This window comes from Chelonoidis abingdonii, chromosome 5 (assembly GCF_003597395.2).
Source record: "Chelonoidis abingdonii isolate Lonesome George chromosome 5, CheloAbing_2.0, whole genome shotgun sequence".
NCBI classification, from domain to species: domain Eukaryota; kingdom Metazoa; phylum Chordata; order Testudines; family Testudinidae; genus Chelonoidis; species Chelonoidis abingdonii.
Genome location: NC_133773.1, coordinates 49,662,275 through 49,670,043, shown reverse-complemented (window position 1 = coordinate 49,670,043; position 7,769 = coordinate 49,662,275).

Here is a 7,769-nt window from a genome sequence, read left to right as displayed (position 1 = left end):
GTAAATTTTCTTAAATATTGGGCATGGATAGATGAGGCAGCTATTTTTGGAAACTGAAGTGCTCTATTTAGTCAGAAAGTCATCATAAGAGACATCAGCAGTGCAGCCGTCTCCACACTTCTCTGTGCCCAATTTATACTCCACCTTTACCTAGAGAGATCTCATTCAGGAGAAGTGGATAGTTCAGCAACATGTCCATTTAGCTTCCTGTCTGTCTGAGACTGCCTACCGTGCTGCCAATTGTGGTCTGGTGGGCTTATTAAAAGGACAAAACAGTAACAACTTTCAATTACTACCACTGATCCAAGATGGCTTAGACTTGGTTTGCTACAAGTATACGGCTCCATATACCATTAATGTTCCCTTAATCCAGTCCCCTGCATCACTAAGTTCAACCATAGTTTCCAGGGTCAGTGACAGCATTCTAAGGAGTCAGTAGGAAAAGAAGCACTTCTGCAGTCAGCATTAAAAAGCACAAAGACTGTTCAGTATTATTTTTTCACCTGGTACACAACCTCTCTTCATTGTAAGACACTTTTGTGGCAATGGGCAACAGGGGCATATACTCTTGCTTTCTCTCTCCTTCCCTCTCACTACTTTATACTTTATTATTGTTCAGAGAATAAAAAACTCCAGACTCCAGCACAATCTCTTCTAGATCTACTTAAAAAATTAAAAGAAAAAAAAGTTAGATATGTTACTTGACCAATGTAGTTATTCATCAAACAATGTACAGTATTCCACAAATAGGATATGATCAGTTCTATTTTCATCTTAAGGTCTTGTCAGAGTTTGGGCCCAAATCTGAACTGGAAATCTCTTCTATACTTGACCATAAACATAAATAATCTTGAATATTAAATTAAGATCTCCATGAGAAATATCTTTAAATTCTTTTAGTATTTCTTTTTCCGCCATAGAATGTAATTTGGATTTTGGCCAGGCCTATTTTGTAGTAGGTCTTATTTTGGATTTCTTGCAGAAGGGCTGAAAATGGTTTATAGTATGATTATGCCCTTTCATTTGCACATATGACTCTCTCACTGTACTGAGAGCCATATGCTTGCAACTAACAGCTTACTTTGGCTCTTGATGTTTGGGGCAAGAGAGCATTTTCAGAGGATACCACAGGCCATTGTACCAGTGTACATACATGTACACTGTACCTCCATGTACATCTATATACACACACACACAATATCCAGCAAAATAGACAAGTAACTTTATATTCTGTTACCTGTTTTTTCCTACTAGTGATTCTCCATATGTTGGCATAATTGTATTTAGATTTAGTGGCCAGCAAAGATAACGTATAAAGATTCATAAGTATACTTAATACTATTGTATATTACATACTTTATTAAATTATGACTTTTCAGTTACAGTCACATGAAGTGCAGCAAAGGCATATTGAACTGGTCTTATATAGCAATTAAAAGCCTTCTTCAAAGGCCAATCATTTGCAATTAGTCAGCTTCAATTAGTTATGAAACCACAGATTGCCCTCTCCAGGAAAACAGAATATATGCATGTGCTGATTAAAAAGGAACAGTAATCTTCAAATTGTGTAGCTCACAACTGATGTGCAGCTACGCTGTCTCCCAACTTTATTCTTTTCACTGTTTGATGAACTGATTGAGAAGAACAAGTTTCTGAAAACTTCCCAAAAGATGTATTGCCAATGTGAATTGAGAAGGATTTACTGAGCATTTCTGAGTACAAATGTTCATACTTTAAATGGCTTCCCCACTCTCAGCACCATATCATACAATTTGTGAAGTTTGAAAATTCTATTAGTAAAATATGTTCCTCCTTTGTCTCTTCTGGCAATCAAATTTAAATGATTTTATAATATGTAATATAATCAAAGTGCAACACTCTTAAAGCTGTTTTGTAGCTCTCTCTTAAAAGAGATGTCAAGGAACACTGTGTTAAAATTACTTCCAAAAAGCTCTAGATGGACATAAAAATCTTTGGTTAATATTAGGACAACCCCAGTCACTATTGAGCTCTGTGCTATATGACAATATATGAAATCATTGCATGTTGGACTGATTTTGACAGGATACTTTTATAAACACTATCACTGATATTCACCTTACGTATGGTCATGGATTTCCAGGAGCTGGTTTACTGGGAGCCTGGGCTTTCTGGACTGAAGAGTCTTTGTGTGGCTAATATAGTTCATGCTAGAAGCACATGCAAACAAATATGAATCAACCATCTGAAGAGCAACGTTGCATGGCTGAAGGAAAGCACAGTGGGTATTTAATTCAGAAAGTCAGTTTCTATTTTCTATTGGTGTCCCAGACAATAGATTACATAACATCATTTTTTTCCATTTATTTATAAATTAAGTTTTGCTTGTTTGTTTGGAAGTTTTGTTTTAGTTTTGCATTAAAAATGCAAATATAGGGCAATATGCTCCCTTTTGTTCCATAAGGCAGAGCATGGCAAGCACACACAATCCGTGTAATAATAAGCCTGGGTTTATGGAGCAGATCAATAAGACTGGTAAGTAGTATGCTTGTCCCACCCAGAAACACCTCATGTAAATAAAAAGAAGCATTTGGTGGAATGAGGGAAAAGTTCTTCAGAAGATTCCTCAGCATGGCTGAGGAACGACAACTCTAGGTGAAGTGTTTCCTTAGCAGAACAATGCAATACAGCAGGGACAGGCTTTGCCAGCCCTTCCGAGCCTCCACTCCATCCTTACCTAAGGCCTGATCCAAAATTGAAGTCAGTAGGACTCAGGCCTATACCTAATGTTCCCTTAAAGCTCCCCTGGAAGGTTTTGTGAGGGATCGGGTGACCCCAGTCCAACAGGCTCACTTCCACTCATGGAAGCAGAGAGAGGAACAGATGCATAGTTTGTAAAGTAAAGTAAGATGTAAACTATTATTGTTATTGCATTATTATGAAGCAGCCAGACTGCCTTAATCTTATACCATTCTTAAATCATTTGGAAATAACTAGACATATACATTTAATTTCAATGATTTACTTCCATTGTAAACTTTGAGGGGCAAGGAGTTTCTTTGCGTTACATGTGTGTATAATACCTTGAACAGTGGGCACCTGAAAAACAGAAGGATCCCACACAATATCAATGCAAATGTCTCTTTAATTTCATACACTCATATTCTACCAATTTTATTGACACTCTACTGGCTCTGGAAGAATTGTTTGTCCTATACAGTGATAATGAAAAAAATATTGTTCAGTGGTGTTGCCTAAATTTAAACTAGTACTGTGACCTATTAAAATATAAGTGTGAAGCAGAGTCAACTATACCTAGTGTGACGTTGCACCCCATAATGCTTTATAGAAATATGCTTATTAATGTAAATATGATATAACTGGAATATGTTTTATGCTAGATGTGCCATGTAACATATCTTTACAAAGTTATGATCTACTGACTGTGTTCATCCTGTTTGTATGAATGTATCATATATCTAAACATATATATTCACATACAAGTGTCTTTCTCACTGTTTAGTGGTGTCAGGACTTAAGTGGCTGTGTGCATGCCCAACAGCAGGCACCATGGAGATGTCACCAGTGGACATTTAGGTGAGTCTACAGGGTTAGCTGGTAATTGAGCAATGGTTTTGTGAATGTCAGTGGAACCTATGTGTTAGTCTTGGGTGCCTAAAGTGGTGGTTAGGCATCAAAGTTCCCATTGTGGTCTAGCTCTCTGTTCCTAACACATGATCTAATGAATACAAACTGCTAACAGAATCTTGCAATCTATGTGTTATAATCTCAAAGCACAAGTGAGTTAAATATACATTGCCTTCTCCTAAGTTAGTTTAACTTTTTTTGTTGGATACAATATTCCATTGACATAGGATCATAGAAAAGTAAGGCTAGAAGGGAACTTGAGACATCATCTGGTGATATCTCCATGGTGCCTGCTGGTGGGCATGCACACAGCCACTTAAGTCCTGACACCACTGAACAGTGAGAAAGACCCACCATTAGAATGGCCTCCTTAATAAAGTGGCTAGGGTACTCACCGGGGAGGTGGGAGATCGAAGTTCAAGTCTGACATCTCAGGTGAATGCACTAAACACTGGGCAATTGGGTATAAGGTCATCATCCCCTCTGTTTTCCTTGAGAAAGGGTCAACCTGGCTTAGGCACTCAACTCCCTTTGAAATGCTGGGCCTAACCCATACTTCTCTCCTCACCATTTCCTACTGCTAGTCTAGACAACTCCCTGTTCAGCATGCTGATTTTTGTGAATCCCCTTTTTAGGTGCCTAATTTATCAGATAGAGAGCCTAATTTGGGGTTGCTAATTCTACCAGGTGGCAGGGTGTCTAATAGTTAGGCATTGTGTCACTCAGTCTAAACTCCTCTGTTGAATTTACCCCAGAGTTTCAAACCTAACTTTTGATTTTCATGAGTTTAAGTTAATTTTAACTATACTGAACCAAGAAAGTTGTTTAAGAAGACAGGCTATGATGAAAACAAAGAGTGTGCTTAATGGCAAAAATGTGAAACTTAAGACCGGACCTCTCAAAAAACTGAAAATCATCTACACTGCCCTGTCAGCGACCTTGTCTCTGGCCTGTGGGATCTGGATCATTGTTAGATTTGACAAATAATTTAGCATCAATGTCAGTTTGTTTTTTGGCCTTTTTTTAAAAGTAGATTACAAATTGTCAATATTAATAATTGTACACAAATGGGGGAAAAAAATCACTTCCGAAAAGTAGTTCCATTCACCATCCATAATTCTATAATACACTAAGCATTTTGCCTTTAGAAAAAGGAATTTATAAAAGAATGGACTTTCATTTCTCATGACAATTACAGCTTCATTACTGATTATAGGGATCGTCATATAATTCAAGTTCTACCAATGCCAGTTCCAGAATCCACATTATTTTCAGGATTTTGTGGAGAGAGAATAAATGGCATATTAATGAAATGCATAGACTACACTCAACTGAGAGGACTGCAAGCACCAGTCAGGACAGACACCTTATACAAAGAGACCACAGGTTAATATATGTGGAAAAATAATAATCTTGGAGTTGGAAAGTGATTGGACCAGTCCTAGGCATAACTGAAACTAGCCTCAGGGCTTATCCAAATTTTACCCAGCTGCTGCTGGCCACAAGAGAATGTTGTAGCAACCCCCTGACACATAAGAACTACTCTTATGCTGGAGAAATCCTGATGAAGCAGGTTAGATCTGTTTTGTGCCATCTGGTGATGCAAAGAGTACATTAAGAGGTCATAGTGGGGTTGATAATCTGGTCCAGTCTCTTCCATCCTGGTCACGTAAAAGTAGATATTAAAGGAGTTCAGAAAATAGCAACACAAATTATCAGTAGCTGGAAGGAATGATTTATGATGAGGAGAGATTAAAAGAGCTAAATATGTGTAGCATGGCTAAAATGAATGAAAGGGAAGTAAGGTAATACTGCAAGAATAGAGAATAATTACTGGGAATGATCCATGAAGTTAAATGAGGAATAACAGTAGGAAAATAAAGGGAAAATATAGAAAAAATGAAAATTAGGGAAGTTTTCCTGCCCATGACTTATGCAGACTTCAGAATAGTCTCTGGTGGAATTCACATCTCTTGGGACTTAAACAATACACTAGAAAATGTACTGTGCACAATAATTCTATATTGACTGGGGAGATAGACTGGATGAGCTAACATGGATTTTCCCTTTTGCTTTCATGATTCTTTGAACTGGCCATTGACAACATTAAACAAAATATTCAATATATAAATCTATACCAATCCATGGTACACCCACACCTTGAACACTGTGCAGATGTGGTCACCCCATCTCAAAAATATATATTAAAATTGGAAAAGTTACAGAAAAGGGCAACAAAAATGTTTAGGGATTTGGAACAGTTTCTATATTAGGTAGGGTGACCAGATGTCCCAACTGTATAGGGACAGTGCCGATGTTTGGGTCTTTTTCTTATATAGGCTCCTATTACCCCAGACTCCCTGTTCTGATTTTTCACACTTGCTGTCTGGTCACCCTAATATGAGGAGAGATTAACAAGACTGGGAAAAAGAAATGACTAAGGGGGCATATGATAGAGGTCTACAAAATAGTGACTGTAGTGGAAAAAGTAAATAAGGAAGTGCTATTTACTCCTTCTTATAACACAAGAACTAGGGGTCACCAAATGAAATAATAGGCAGCAGGTTTAAAATCAACAAAGGCAGTATTTCTTCACACAATGCACAGTCAACTTCTGGAATTCTTTGCCAGAGGATCTTGTGAAGGCCAAGACTATAACAAAGTTAAAAAAAAAAACTCGATATATTCATGGAGGATAGGTCCATCAATGACTATTAGCCATGATGAGCAGGGATGGTATCCTTAGCCTCTCTTTGCCAGAATCTGCAAATGGGTGACAGGTGATGGATCATTTGCTGATTACCTGTTCCGTTCATTCTCTCTGAAGCACTTGGCATTGGCCACTGTTGGAAGACAGGCTATTGGGCTAGATATATCTTTGGTCTGACCCAGTATGGACGTTCTTAATATGTCAATATACAAAAACATTTTCCCCCAAATGTTTATGGTTAATATTTAAGAATAAGTTGATGGGAGTTGTTTTGATTCCTACATATCCTTTGGAAAATCTTTAAAAAGGGACATGTGAGACCTGTGATTTTGAGGGGAACCCTGTTCATTGAGGTGAACTGCCACTGAACAGAAATGAAAGCATTATCTGAAACCTCGATACTGCTATTAAATAGTGTTGTCTTATGGTGTTAAGAGTACAAGCCAAATGCTGATCCCACTTAAGTGAATGGCAAAGTTCCCATTGACTGCAATGGGACCAAGATTTAGTAGTCAGAGCATTACCAAATTAAAGGCACTACATTTGTGTCATTTATTTAGAATCTATTTATACCTGAGTGGATGAGACTTCCTGAAAATTATTTAATTCCATAGATCTGGATTGAACAACTTTTACTTTGATGAGCACTTACTTACAAGGTAGTTCCACTGAAGTCAATCAGTGTGAATAGATGGCCTTCAGCATGAGTAAGGGTTGCACAGACTTCTGCCTAATCTGTTAGAGTGAATACTATGTAATGGATAAATATGAGTTGTATTTTTAGTTGGCACTTTTCAGTTTTTTCAGCTAAGACGATAGGATGCAGCTGGTCACAGAGAATATACTAAATTCCCTTCTGAAGGGATTCTTGTGTGTTTGCACATACAAACGTTACTGCTAAGGATAACAGATCTTTGGAGAAGTTCAGAGACTAGGAAGTTTCAATCAAGAAACACAGCAGCTGTCTTCAGGAGCTGTGTTTTTCAGATGAATTTACTTTGTACCTCTTTTGCTCTTGTTTACATTCTGCGATTTGGAGCACACTTCTAGTTACTTCCAGAAATCAAACTTGCTAATATGTCTCCTACTTGTTCATCAACTATACCCAGCTGTGCAACAGACTAGCAAACAGAATCAACAATAAAAGCACTGTCTATTCTTTGCAGAAGGTGGGATTGATGATGCCTAAAAAACATTCATTTTGAACCGCATACATATTCAGATGTAAATAAATAAATAAATAAAGTGTAGCTAAGACTACTACATTTGAACCAGCATGCAGTAAGATGTTGCTATGGTGCCATTAAAACACATCTTTCTTTTTGTCTTCTTTTCTTGTGTAAGGATAAGCTGAAAGTGTCTTTTAAATGAATAAACAAACAAGTAGGCAGATGTATATATTCAGATTTCAGTAAAAAAAATTTAGCATAAC